This window comes from Dama dama, chromosome 5 (genome assembly GCF_033118175.1).
Source record: "Dama dama isolate Ldn47 chromosome 5, ASM3311817v1, whole genome shotgun sequence".
Classification (NCBI taxonomy): Eukaryota; Metazoa; Chordata; class Mammalia; order Artiodactyla; family Cervidae; genus Dama; species Dama dama.
In genome coordinates, this window is record NC_083685.1 from 127,435,529 (window position 1) to 127,449,691 (window position 14,163).

At 54.2% G+C, this 14,163-nt stretch overlaps 1 long non-coding RNA gene and 1 other non-coding gene across 3 annotated transcripts in view; one reads left to right on the forward strand and one right to left on the reverse strand.

Annotated features, from left to right (window-relative positions):
- Positions 1 to 9,982: 9,982 nt before the first annotated feature.
- TRNAG-UCC (transfer RNA glycine (anticodon UCC)) lies at positions 9,983 to 10,056 on the reverse strand. The gene has a single exon. It is a non-coding gene; the product is annotated as a tRNA-Gly (tRNA).
- A 1,459-nt stretch (positions 10,057 to 11,515) lies between these two features.
- LOC133057880 (uncharacterized) overlaps positions 11,516 to 14,163 on the forward strand; it is a 157,593-nt gene continuing 154,945 nt past the window's right edge. For both annotated transcript variants that reach the window (XR_009693116.1, XR_009693115.1), the window contains exon 1: positions 11,516 to 12,013. This is a non-coding gene — a long non-coding RNA (uncharacterized LOC133057880). The remainder of the gene's footprint in view (positions 12,014 to 14,163) is intronic.

A 14,163-nucleotide genomic window follows, 5' to 3' on the forward strand; every position in this document is an offset into this window, starting at 1 on the left:
ATGCCTGGCGTTTTGATAGGAATTTGGACATCCCAGACCTTCCGTCTCTAAGGAAGTTTCCATTGAGCCGGCCCCTGTTGGGTTTGGGGACAGCCCGGGGGCTGGGTTGGAGGCAGGGTTGCTGCAGGACGGATGGGAAGCCCCACGGCACTCCATGAGACGCCCCATGCTCTGTTACTCCAGGGTTCTCCTAACTGCCTCGGGCACATGCGTGCGCGCGCGCGCGCGCATACACACAGGTGTGGCCACCTGCTGGAACAAAGGGACCAGAGGCTTCTGCGAGCGCACTGTTCCTGTGTGTACCTGCACATGATTCCAAGGACGCGAGGAAACCATCTGGCTGGAAATGGAGTCGGAACGCTGTCCGCTCTGAACATTCCAGCAGCTGTGGTGTCTCTGCCCGGCCCTGTCCAGACGTGAGAAACGTGCCCTTGTCGTGGGAACACCTCCATCTCTCCCCCTTTCCTGTCTCTCTGTACCACTCCCCACATCCTCTGAGATCCAGCCTCCCCGTCTCCGTGACCACCTCTTCAAAGTCCTTTAATGTAATTAAGGTGCTGAAAAGAAAGGGGAAGCCCGGAACAAGCCAGGCATTTGTGACCGTCCTCTCTTGGGCACACCTCCTGCTGGCCTGGCTCTCACGTCCGCCCTCCCCGCTGGCTCCCTCGCCCATCTCTGCCCCTTTCATTCCCAGCTCGCCCGTGACCTGGTGCTGTTTTTATCAACAGCCCATTTTCCTGCCGCACAAAGGGATCCTTTGTCACAGGTCCTTCCAGATGTTGAGTATTCGGAAAATATTCCGATCGGAAGGCATTTGTCCTCCAAATGCCCTGAGACGAGGAAGGGATCCAGGACAAGGACTCGGGAGGGCCAGCCCCAGACCTCGGAACTGGGACTCCGCGAGGGGCCTGGGGCGGCCTTGGTGCTCTGTAGCATCGCGTCCCCCATCCTCGTCCATTCGGTCCCAGGCGGTTCACTTGACACTTGGCTGATGTCTCTCTGCATACCTTTGCATCGGCTGAGCTTGGTCACCTGTCATTGTTTTTTTTGCTTAAAATATTTATTTGTTTGGCTGTGCCAGGTCTGAGTTGCAGCTTGTGGGATCTAGTTCCCTGAAAGTGTTAGTCACTCAGTCATGTCTGACTGCTTATGACCCCATGGACTATAGCCCACCAGGCCCCTTGTCCATAGAATTCTCCAGGCCAGAACACTGGAGTGGGTTGCCATTTCCTCCTCCAGGAGAATCTTCCTGACTCAGGGATCGAACCCAGGTCTTCTACATTGCAGGCAGATTTTTTTTACTGTCTGAGCCACCTAGTTTCCTGACCAGGTATCAGACCCAGGACCCCTACATTGGAAGCACAGAGTTTTAGCTACTGAACCACCAGTGATGTCCCTGTTTTTTTTTTTTTAAGTGACTAAGCTTTGGGGTGGCTAAATGCAGCGATAGAAAACTAGAATCAATTTATGGCCTGGTGATCCAATCTCAGCCAATGGGCACCGTAGAGCCACGTTGCCCAATTGCATCCTTTCCAGATTGGCAGAACCACAGTCAACTTGCAGACCTGCAAATGTGGGAATAAAGGACTGTGGTGGTGAGACACTGAATGTCCCCGTGGTTTGCTTGTGACACAGTTGTGCCAGTAACTGATCAATACAGGGGGATCCAAACCCAGGAAAGACTCACTCCAGAGCCCATTCTTCTTTTCCTTCTTCTTCTTCTTTTTTTTTTTTTAACTGCATTTATTGCTTTATTTTTTGGCCATGCTGGGTCTTTGCTGCGAAGGCTTTTCTCTAGTTGTGGCGAGTGGGGTCTACTCTTGGTTGCAACGCCCGGCTTCTCAATGCGAAGGCTTCTCTTGTTGCGGAGCACGGGCTCTGGGCCGAGTGGGCTTCAGTAGCTATGGCTTTTAGACTCTAGAGCACAGGCCCAGTAGATGTGGTGCCTGGGCTTAGCTGCTCTGTGGCATGTGGGATCTTCCCCGATCAGGAATCACACTCAGGTCTCCTGCATTGGCAGGTGAATTCCTTACCACTGAGCCACCAAGGGAACCCCCAAAGCCCATCCTTAACCATCTTGTCTTGGACTGTTGTCCCACAGGCCATGAAACATCCAGGAAATATTGACCTGGGTACCCAAGGACATTCCCTGGGTGCCCAGACGTGCACAGAGACCCTTTGTCCAACCTGGGTTCCATTTTATTATCCTTGTTGTAGAGAGCCTTCCACATTACTGGTAGAAGAGAAGAACATAAAATAGCGTGGACGATGCTCAGGAATGTTGAAGTAGAGAGAAACATAAACGGTGGAGAGAAAATACAAGAAAATAGGCTCGTCCCTTCTGGGTAGGGGGAGTTGCAGGTGACATGGAACATAATACCATCTTTTTTTAAATATAACTTTTTTTCTGACTGTGTTGGGTCTTAGTTGCATCATGTAGGACCTTTAGTTGCGGTGTAGGGACTCTCCAGTTGAGTTTGCGGGCCCAGTCGGTGTGGTACACAGGCTTAGTTGCCCCTCAGCATGCGGGATCTTAGCTCCCCAACCTGGGATGGAACCCACGTTCCCTGCATTGGAAGGCATATTCTTAACCACGGGACCACCAACAAAGTCCCAATACCATCTTGATGAAGTTCGAAAGCAAAGGTAAGTAATGTGTTTTTAGAGGTCCATACTCATGGAGTCATGGAGTCAAAGGTCACCGAGAGGGAATAAGAAACAGAAGTCAAGCGTTTTCACCCTTCTGGGGGCCGAGAGGACTGGGCGAAGAATGTCATCAGTACCCATCGCGCTCCAGACCTTGAGGTGGGTGGTGGCGTCCAGCTCTCCTGTTACCTGTGGGTAAGGGTGATGTCTACCCAAGAAGCAGTGTAATGTTACGCATAGGCGTGTGAACTCTGTCTGGGTCTGAATCCTGGTTTGCTACTCACTTAGGTCTTGGACAGGTGACTTCACCTACTTGTCCCTTCGTGTCTCATCTGTAATCTCGAGGCTGATGACAACAGGGCCAGCCTCGGAGACCTTCGGAAGAAGGGTTTCAAACAGTGCCTGTCCCCTAAGTGCAGTGAGTAATGGTTCCATCAGCGCGTTAGAGACGCTATTTTGAACATATCGGTGATTACTCAGCATCCTGGACTGAGTTGGAGAGACTCCTCGTGTGTTTCTTCATCAGTGCAGCCCCACGTAAGCATCTGCTCTCAGCCGAACCAGTGGCTTATACGGCTCAGCAGAAACAAGCTGGTGAGTTATGTGGCCCAGCACCATTTACTGACTTACAGAGAGTTTGCTGCAGCCTGTGTTCTAAAGTTGCTGCTGTCTCATGCAGGTATCAGGGACGCTTCCCTGGTGACTCAGACCTGGGTTCGATCCCTGGGTTGGGAAGATCCGCTGGAGGAGGGCATGGCCACCCACTCCAGTGTCCTTGCCTGGAGAATCCCATGGACAGAGGAGCCTGGCGGGCTACAGTCCACAGGGTCACAAAAGAGTCAGACACGACTGAGCGACTAACACTTTCACACTTTCACCTTTTATCAGGGCCGCAAGGGTGGGGGCGGGCTTCCAGGAGGAAGAGTTTCTTTCGGCCACCCCGAGGCCCTCTCTGCTACCCCGAGGCCCTCTCTGCTACCCCGAGGCCCTCTCCGGGAGTGAAACTGCCCCTCGGTGACCGAGGATCCTGCCTCGCCAGTCAGTGGGGGTGATTGTCATGTGTGTGTGGGGGGGGGGAGCTGTCTGTGAAGTTCAATAATTAATTTGCCACAGTTAAACCAGAGACTTGTGTCTCCAGCAGCAGATAAGCGAACATCGAGGAACGGAGGGGCGGCTCTGGAGGGTGTGAAGGGCGGGTGAGGCCATCAGTGCTTTATTGTGGCAATAATGTTGCCGTCAGCATCTGGGGGACCGAGGGAGACAGGAGCCTGCTGCGGGCCTCGGTCGGGGAACCCCCAGCTAGGCTTCCTTTGCAGTCTGATGGGCCACACGGGCAGGCCTTGGGGTCCCCGAGGCGGAAGCTTGGTGACCCTACCACCATGTCCCTTCCTGAGTGAGCTGGGTGGACCTGGAACAGTGGCAGTGGGCAGGTCTGACGTCTCCACCAAGAGGCAAGGGAAGTCAACTCGTGGGCAGGGATGGCTTTCTGGGAAGCCCAGGGGAATGGCTTTCCGGGAAGCAGGGGAGGTGTGAGTCAGCATTGTGAGGTTAGACTCCGGGAAGAACTTTCTCTCAAAGGAGCGTTAATCAGAGCCACCAGCATCTGCTGCGTGCTTGCAGTATGCCAGCACTGGGTATTTGACTTGAATGCACTCATTCCTATAACCACGGGCTAGGCACTTTTATTATCCCGTTATATTGCTATTGTTCAGTCATGTCCCACTCTTTGAGACCCCATGGACTGCAGCCCTCCAGGCAAGAATACTGAAATGGGTAGCCATTCTCTCCTCCAGGGGATCTTCCCAACCCAGGGATCGAACCTGGGTCTCCCACATCACAGACAGATGCTTTACAGTCTGAGCCACCAGGGAAGCCCTCATCTCTTGAAAGAGCTCGTTAAACTTAGCCGTGATCATGAGGTGGTGCCTGGGGACCATTCCTGTCACCTTGGCTTTATTAAATTGAGGTCCAGGGAGGGTGGAGGTCTAGTGTAAGACCATTCTGCTGGTGAGCCACAGAGTGAGGAGAAAACAAAACCCAGACACAAACTCCCAAACCCTCAACACGTCAAGGCTGGCAGAGACCCTGAGACAAAGCGAAGGGTGCCCGCATCCTGGGTATTGAAATTACTTGGCCAGGCTGCTAACTGGGCTTCCCTGGTAGCTCAGCTGGTAAAGAATCCGCCTGCAATGCAGATACCCCTGTTCAATTCCTGGATTGGGAAGATCCCCTGGAGAAAGGATAAGCTACCCACTCCAGGGTTCTAGCCTGGAGAATTCCATGGACAGAGGAGCCTGGCGGGCTATAGTCCATGGGGTTGCAAAGAGCTGGACATGACTGAGGGACTTTCAACAAAGGCTATGGTTTTTCTAGTGGTCATGTATGGATGTGAGAGTTGGACTGTGAAGAAAGCTGAGGGCCAAAGAATTGATGCTTTTGAACTGTGGTGTTGGAGAAGACTCTTGAGAGTCCCTTGGATTTCTTCTCTCTGGAGTGCAATGGAGTGTCCAGTAGTGAGTTTTGAGATGGGTCTATGGGTTTGGCTGGGAGAAACCTCCACAATAAAAAGAGAGTCCCTTGGACTGCAAGGAGATCCAACCAGTCCATCCTAAAGGAAATCATTGGAAGGACTAATGCTGAAGCTGAAACTCCAATACTTTGGCCACTTCATGCGAAGAGCTGACTCATTGGAAAAGACCCTGATGCTGGGAAAGATTGAGGGCAGGAGGAGAAGGGGACGACAGAGCATGAGATGGTTGGATGGCATCACCGACTCAATGGCCATGAGTTTGAGTAAACTCCGGGAGTTGGTGATGGACAGGGAGGCCTGGCGTGCTGTGGTTCATGGGGTCGCAGAGTCGGTTATGACTGAGTGACTGAACTGAACTGAACGACTTTCACTTTCAGTCTGCTGACTGGCCAGGCAGTGACCCAGGGATGCTGGCTTGACTGGTACATGTCCTCTGCGTTTTTTGTCTCCAGAGTTAGTCAAAAGGAGACCAGGGCACTGCCACGCACGTGTGGATGCGGGTCTAGGATTTCCCTCCCTTCCTCATCCTGGAAGGATGGGTGGGTTTCTGGAGCTGTCATGGGTTAAGGGACTGATGGATGCCATCTGCAGAAGTAGAGGGGACCTGGGCTGCAGATTCGGTTCTGAGACAGAGATCCAGGGCAGAATTTCCCAAGCTCTGTGACCTCCGGGCTGAAGCTGTGTCCTGGGGGCTGTCTTGGGCGTTGGAGTGTGTTTAAACAAATCCTGGCTTCTTGCCACTAAATGCCAGTGCCAGCCCCACCCTCCACTGTGACAATCAAAACTGTCTCTAGACATTGCCTGGCGTCCCCAGTGGGAGGGGATGGAGGTCACCTCCAGAAAGGAACCACCAGTACAGATAATTTTAAATTGGCGATTAGGCCAGCCGTCGCCCCACCTCTCATCCCTCTGGCTTCTCCATCTGTCCACATACTGCCTACCTGTTCAGTGGGAGTTGTGATGACTGGGGACCAGACCGTTTGCTGCGGGAGCCAGGAGGCAGGTGAAACTTACAGCATCTCTCTCCACCAGCAAACGGAACGGCAGGTGATCATTTCCAGAAGCAGGCCACGCCTGAGCGGGCGGGGGCCTGGGCGCTGCAGAAATGGGGCGTTCCTGCCTGGCCTCTCAAAGTCCTTTTTCTCTGCGAATGGCCAGCTGAGACCCAAGTCCACTTTGCAGGCAAGGACGCGCCAGCCGCACAAACACCCCTCTGTCCTTCCTCCAAGGGGAGCGTTCCCTCCTCTGCCCCTCCCGCTCCCCTTCTCAAGACTCGTGTTTCGTTTCCTCCTCCTCCTCCTCGTCTGTGAGTCCCCTTGCCTGGCCATCGCCCACCCCTCCCACCCTCCCCCAGGCTGGGTACACCTAACTTATTTATTTATTTACAGCTCGAGTGTTTGAGCTGAGGGTTAGTTCGGGTCTATTAAGCCCACTGCTTTTCCTGCCTGGGAGCCTGGGTAATGAGTAACCATAGCGTGCTACAGGCAGCTGTCTGGGACAAACCCAGAGCCTCCTCGGGAGCTGCATAAGGCCGCGTTTGTTCTGCCCCTTCTCAATAGCTCCTTGTGCAGGAGGCAGGGTGATGGGCGGGCGGGAGGGAGCCAGAGAGCGCGGCAGAAAGAGACGGGCCCTGAATCGTGGCACTTTCGACAGTTCCTCTCCTCTCGGCCGCCTCCCCCCGCCCCCCACCTGCACCCACTGCCGTGGACTTCAGACTCCCGGCCTCGTCTCCCTGACCCCGTGAACCTGGGGACAGGCTCCCCCAGACCTCATGGGGTGCTTTTGGGTGGGTCGTGGAGGACACGGAGCCCGAGGGCTGCTGTTTGGCATGGGGGTGGTTCCGGTGTGCCCTGGGTCTCCATGACTGTGCAGATGAACACAGTACCTCTTGTCTCGACTTCGCTTCCAGTAACTCTCTAGCTATCTCTTCCCGACCTTGTGTGCCTGGCTGTGCTATAAAGATGTTTGGAGAGTGCTTTCATAAAGCAGCCCCAAGTCTGTTATAGGGTTAGTCATTGGCTCCACCAGCAATGTGGGGCTCGTTAGGGCTACAGCTGATTTGCATCATTAAATAGAAAGAGAGACAGACCCAGAAATGGATTGCCCACTTGGCGTTTGGAAAATCTCCCAAGAGATAGGCACATCCGTTCATTCTGTACACTGGTATTAAACACCTACATCAAACCGGCTGTTCGGCTAGTTCTGAGGGGCGACCACAGACGTGAACAGGGTGTGATCTTCTGCCTCAAATGTACAATGTAGAAGGGAAGAGGAAAGAGCCCCTGTCCAGGGATTATGGTTATGTGAGGTAGAATGGGATAGATGACCCAGGAGAGGTGGTTGTTCTTTAGTCGCTAAGTCATGTCCGACTCCTTTGCGACCCCATGAGCTGTAGCCCACCAGCTTCCTCTGTCCATGGGATTCTCCACGCAAGAATACTGGAGTGGGTTGCCATGCCCTCCTCCAGGGGATCTTCCCCACTCAGGGATTGAACCCACGTCTCCTGCATTGGCAGACGGATTCTTTACCACTGAGCCACCAGGAAAGCCCCTCCTGAGAGAGGTACAAGCGAAATATCTCAGAGGGTGGAGAAGGGAAGGGTCAGAATCTTTGGGGAACACGAGAAAAGGCTGGGCTTCAGAAGTAACGGTGGAGGGTGGTCCCTCCTCCGGGCAAAGGAAGAGTTTTAACAGAGAAATCCAGATGGGCCAGCACGGGGCGTATGTGGGGATCAGGGAGGGGCTAGGTTGCTTAAGTCATGGGCAGATGAATCAAGAGCCGAGGTATGTTTTAGATGAATCAGGTTATGCTGTGTCAGACGCATTTGAAGGTGAAGATGTTAGCTGTGTTGAAACCAGTTAGAAGAAGATGCCGGTGGTCCAGACAGAAGGAAATGAGAGGAGGTAGGAGAGGTGAGATGCTGAAGCCTAGGATAATGTAGAGCTTAGCAGCCGATGGAGAGAGCAGAGGGGAAGTGGCCCCGAGATGACCAGAAGGGCAGACTGGGGAATGGACCGAGTCAGAAGGTCTAGGGAAGGACCACAGAGAGGAGCAGGATAGGAGTGTGGTTCAGATGCTCTGAGCTGGGGAGTCTGTAACCAAAAGTGGGGTCCAACTGCTCACCACTCAAAGCCATTAAAGAGGCCAGGTTGGTAGAAAGGAAAGTTTGCTTTATTTTGGATGCTGGCTGCTGGGGTGGGCAGGTGGAAGCCTGTCCAAAGGCCGGTCCTCCCCACTGATGATCAGAGGACAGGAGCTTTTATGGCAGTAGGGATCGGTGGAGGGGGGTTGGCTACAGGCAGAAACAGCATAGCCAGCTCAGACAGTCATCTTGAAATTGACCATCCGTGGTCTGACGAGCTCCCTGAACCCAAAAGCCCTGTGGAAGGCGGCCACCGGCCCACCAGGGCCTGCACTGGTTTTCAAATCACCTTGCAAAATAAGGAGGGACAGGAAAAATTTTCCCTACATTTGAGATGGAGTGAACAGGTACAGAAAGGTGGAGTCCCTTCTCCAAGATCACACAGCAGAGTCAGTACCGGAGTGGGCTAGGCGTTCAGACTTCAGCCTGGAGCAGTCAGCATGACTGTTCAGTCAGAGACACCTTCTGGGTGAGTGACGCAAACCCTCCCTGACATAACTCAGGAGTTTAAACGGTGAAGACATGTACTTCTTCACCTAGCAAGATGTCTCATGGTAAGACAGGCTCTGGGAACAGTGGGTTCAGTGGAGGATCAGTGATGTCACGGGGGACCCCTGATCTTTCATTTTAGCTCTCCCAGCACCAGGATGCCTTTATCCTGAAGCTGGTCCCTGGCTTGAGTGCAAATGACTGATGTTGGCAATCAAGGCTTGCATGCTTCCCTGTGCACAAAGGAAAAGAGAGAGAAAAAAAAGAGTGGAATATGTCTATACCCCAGGTGGTTCAGTGGTAAAGAATCCGCCTGCCAATGCAGGAGACATGGGTTCTATCCCTGGGTTGGGAAGATCCCCTGGAGGAGGAGATGACAATCCGCTCCAGTATTCTTGCCTGGAGAATCCCTGTGGACAGAGGAGCCTGGTGGGCTATAGTCTGTGGGGTCACAAAGAGTCAGACAGAGTGTGCACCTCCTCCTTCCCGGGGGTGTGAAGGAGGAGTGGGTGAGGCCGAGACGTTTTCCCAGCACAGTTTAATCAATCTCCCACTCATCTAACTTGCTCCCTGGAGTAGAAGACAGGACCAAAGGGAAAAGGGAGGGCATCTCAGGTGAAGATCTGGACCAGAGCTTTCAGATGGTTTGCATCACAAAACTTCTTGCGAAATCAGGGTAGGGCTTCCTGCTAATCCTCAGAGTAGCCCAGGGCCAGTCCCAAGCTCTGATTTCCCCACCCCACGCAAGCTGGGATCCCTTTGAGCAATGCTGAATTTGATTTTGTGAGTTCTTTGAAAAAGAGAAAGGCATGTTCTTAGATGGGTCCCAAGCCTTCTGTCAGCTTGGGCTGTCGTACCTGGGTGCCTGGGGCTTTCTGAAGCCACTGCATTCTTGGGGAAGTGTGGGTTCTGGGTCAAGCAGCTTCTTGCCCTCATGGGAGAGGAGCGGGCAGCTGCGTCTTACCTGGAGTGATGCTGCCTCGCACCTGTACTGATGTCCTCAAGCAGAAGAGTGTAGCTATGCTGCTTTCCTTCCTGGTTTTCTCCCTTGCATGTGCCTTTTTCCTACATCTTAGCCTTTGCCTTAGTCACTTCTACATCATCCTCTATTTTTTACTTCCTTTTTTCTTAAAAAGAAATCTTTTGGCTGTGCCCCTAGGGCCTGTGGGATTTCATTTCCTGGACCAGGGATCGAACCCATGGCCCCTGCATTGGAAGCACAGAGTCTTAACCACTGGACCACCAGGGAAGTCCCACTGTGTCTTTTTGTTTAGCTATTTCCTCACCATTCCTTCCAGAACCAGGTCAGAGGCAGGCCCTCTGGACCCCTGGCTATTGCCCCCAGACTGGTTAGATGCTTGTGGTCCACGTGTGTGTGCTCTGTTGCTCAGCCGTGTCTGACTTTCTGTGGCCCCACGGACTGTAGCCCACCAGGCTCCTCTATCCATGGGATTTTCCAGGCAAGAATAATGGAGTGGGTTGCCATTTCCTGCTCTAGGGGATCTTCCTGACCCAGGGATCCAACCCGAGTCTCCTGCATCTCCTGCATCGGCAGGAAGATTCTTTACCACTGTGCCACCAGGGAAGCCCTGCCCACGGTCCATGCAGTCTCTTTAACGCCCCTGCTGTTATCAGGATAACTCTGGCCTCCTCTGGCCTGACTCCTGCTTTCCTCCCCCCAGTATATGCAAGTGTTGAATGAAGGAGAGGCTACTGCAGAAATCGGAGCCTGAATGACAACGGGCAGTGACAGCTCCAGAATTTTAATCTAGGAGGGCCTCAGGGTGGCAAGTGGTTTATCACTTAAGGTCAGGGATGGGGGGATAAGTCTACCCTGTAGGATCACGTCCCTCTGCAGCCCTGTGAAAGGGAACAAACATGCTAACTGCAGCCTGATGGTCACACAGCAGCTCACTGATGGCAAACACGGCTGCAACTAGCTAGGTTTGTCTGACTGCAGGGTTACCAGGGGGTGGGGGTCACCCTGGGCAGAATTTACCTTGGCATGTCCCATCTTATGGGCTTCCTAGGTGGCTCAGTGGGAAAGAATCCGCCTGTCAATGTAGGAGACTCGGATTCAATCCCTGAGTCAAGGAGATCCCCTCGAGGAAGAAATGGCAACCTGCTCCAGTATTCTTCCCTGGAGAATCCCATGGACAGAGGAGCCTGGCGGGCTACACAGCGGGCGACTCGTGAGAGGGAGTCACACATGACGGGGGACTAAGCGCGCACACGGGTCCCACTTTATGCACAAAGGCCGGCCTGCACCTAAGGGAGCTGACAGTGAGGCTGGAATCCCAGCCTGGTCTCGGAAGTTAGGGCCCTGGGGAGGACTCCCATCATTCCTAAGGTACTCTGCGCTTGTTGGCTGGAAGTTCAGTTCAGTCGCTCAGTCGTGTCCGACTCTTTGCGACCTCGTGGACTGCAGCACGCCAGGCCTCCCTGTCCACCACCAATTCCCGGAGCTTGCTCAAACTCATGTCCATTGAGTCAGTGATGCCATTTAACCATCTCATCCTCTGTCGTCCCCTTCTCCTCCTGCCTTCAATCTTTCCCAGCATCTGGGGCTTTTAGACAGAACTCCATCTCCCGGGAAGCAGTTCGGCCCCGCCCCGCCCCCTTCGCGCGCTCCGCCCGCCCCGCCCCGGCCGCGGCCGCTATATAAGGGCCGACGGTCCGGCCACGGGTAGAGCGCGCGGTGGCGCGAGCGCGGAGCTGCGATTATGAGAGCGTTTACCCTGCAGCGGGCGGCTGTGGCTCGGCGCTTCTTACCGGCGTCTCTCTTGCCCGCTGGGCGCCCGCCCCGCACCGCCCGGGCCCCGCGCACCTGTAGACGCGAGGCCCAGAGTACCTCTGCCCCTTGTGCTTTTCCGGGCTTGGCAGAGGGGTTCCCGGCGGGGATTCCTGGGGTCGCGCTGGTGATACGCAGTGAAGAAAGATGAACAGCTGCGTCTGGGCTCGCGGGGAGACGGGCTGCGATCGTAGGGGTCGGCGGGGCGCAGCTGGGGAGCCCGGGCCGGCGAACCCGCGCGCGATCTCCGCGGGGACTGCCGGCGCTTTGGGCCTTGGATGGAAATGGGGACGGGGCCTCCGGACCCTCTACCGTGGATTACTTGGTGCATCTCGGCCGGGCTTGATGACCCACGACCTCGTCTCCATCCGTGGATTGGTGCGTTCTACCCAACAGTCGGGTCGCTTCCTGGGAGGTAAGTCTCCCCGCGATTCGGGGAGGAGGGGATATAATATGACCCCCTGCGTCGCTTTATGAAGGTCTTGCGCTTCTGGGTTGAGATTTTTGTTCTTGTAATTGACATCTTCTCAGAGGCCGTTTTAGCCATCCTCTGCCTCCAGGCGGAGCGGATTCACGGTGGTCATTGCCGATCCTGGCTCATCGCCCTTCCAACGCCGCCTAGCCGCCTGCCGCCCCGCGGGACAGGGCCCCGGCCTGGGGAGAGGTCCGCGTCCTCGGGGTCCTCGCTAGACCCCCTGGCACTTACTATCTTCTCAGCACGTCGCGCTGCGGGCCCGTTACCTCGGTGAGCTCGCGACGTCTGCTCGCCCGCGACCCAGAGTGCGATGAGGGGCAGCGCTTGGCGCGCGTCTCCCCGTGGGGGCGGCGGGGTTGGGGGGGATGTCTCCGGTCCCCAGCCCTGATCTCCGAGCAGCGGCTTTACTGCAAGGACCGCGCCACCCATCAGGGGGTTCACTGAATGGGTGAGAGGTGTCGGGAATTCCCTCCAATGCTGCTACCGCCCCCGCCCGTCAGTGCAGATTGTTAGTGGAAGAGGTGTCCTCGCCAGCCTCAGGAGCGGGGCCTTCCTCTTGAGTCCTGAGCTGAAAGCAAACTGCTTCTGCATCCACAGCCCCCCTCCCTCCTCTTCCTTTTGTGCGTGCGCCTTTCAGAGCAGCGCCCTGCCTTGTCAACAAGCAGGCCCCGGAGTACTTGTTTGCTGAGTGAATGACTGAGCCAGGCCGCCTTGATGTATGGATTAACCCAGGGCCTCCTTTCACATTTCCTTTGGCACTTGGCCTCAACTCCTGTGACTTTTCCCCTGAGGACGGTTTCCTGGGGATGCTTTCCCAGCTGGGAGATTCCCTCCCCTCCCTCCTCCAGCCCTGTCTGAAGTCTGTTTGTGATGGTCCGCCTCCCGTCCAGCGGTCCCCTCTGCACAGAACGCGTCAGGAAACTGTCACGGGCCTCCTGTGAGCACGTGCTTGGGAAAGTGGGAGAAGCAGCCACCGCTGGAAGAAAAAAGACGATGTGTTGGTTCTGCCCTTCCCCTGGGAGCCAGTGTTCTGGCCACACCCGGGTCCCTGGCACTGCCTACCTGATATCCTGCCCACCCTCTCTGGGAAAGGAGCTGTTGAAACTGTCCCACTGATGGTCTGGAAGCCCACCTCTGCACCCCCGTCTGATTTTTAAAAGTAATCCGCTGCCCTTTCTCTGTCTTTTATAGAAAACTACAAAAAAAAAAAAAAAATTGCAAAATGCAGGAAACACCCAGTTCCCACAGTAATGCTGGCAATTTGACATATTTCCTCACTGCTGAAACCCCTGCAATGTATACAACGTTGGTTCCCTCTCTATCCCCCACCTCGCTTTTTTTTTTTTGAACATTTCCCCACATAATGACTGTATTCGCTGCAGACACTGAATCATAGTTTGCGTGACAATTCTCCCATTGTTGGACACCGAGGTATTTCCAAATTTTTACCCTTTGAAGTCATGCATTGGTGAGTGTCTTTTGTACATAAGGATTTGTCCACATTTTGAATTATTTCCTTTGGAAAATTCCCAGAAGTCACTCTTTGCTCTAAATCAGTCATGCCTGAAATAAAAGGAGTGCCCTTCTTGGTGGACCTTTCCCAGGTGGGCTTGGAGGAAGACAGCAGCGCTTAGCCGGCAGGTAATACCGCAGCTGGGAGCCAGCATACAGTAGGAGCTCAGACAGTGCTCACTGAGTGAATGCTGTGTTTTGCTGCCTTTTGTTTTTCCCGAAGCAAAGAGTTGATCAGCATTGGCTGTGAGAGTAACTTAAAATTTGCCTTCAGGGCTGGGATTGAAATTATTTTAGCAATGCCGGAGATGAAGATTTACGGGGAAGCTGGATTTAAAATGCTGTCCTTCTACAAATTATTACTAACTGTTTAAAAAGCTCATTTATTTATATTTATTTTTGGTGGTGCTGGGTCTTTGTTGCTGGGCAGGCTTTTCTCTAGTTGCTGTGAGTGGGGGCTGCCCTCTACTTACGGTGCGTGGGATTCTCACTGCGGTGATTCCTCTGGTTTTGGAGCACAGGCTCTGGGCGTGTGGGCTCAGTCGTTGTGGCTCCTGGGCTCTAGGCACAGGCTCAAT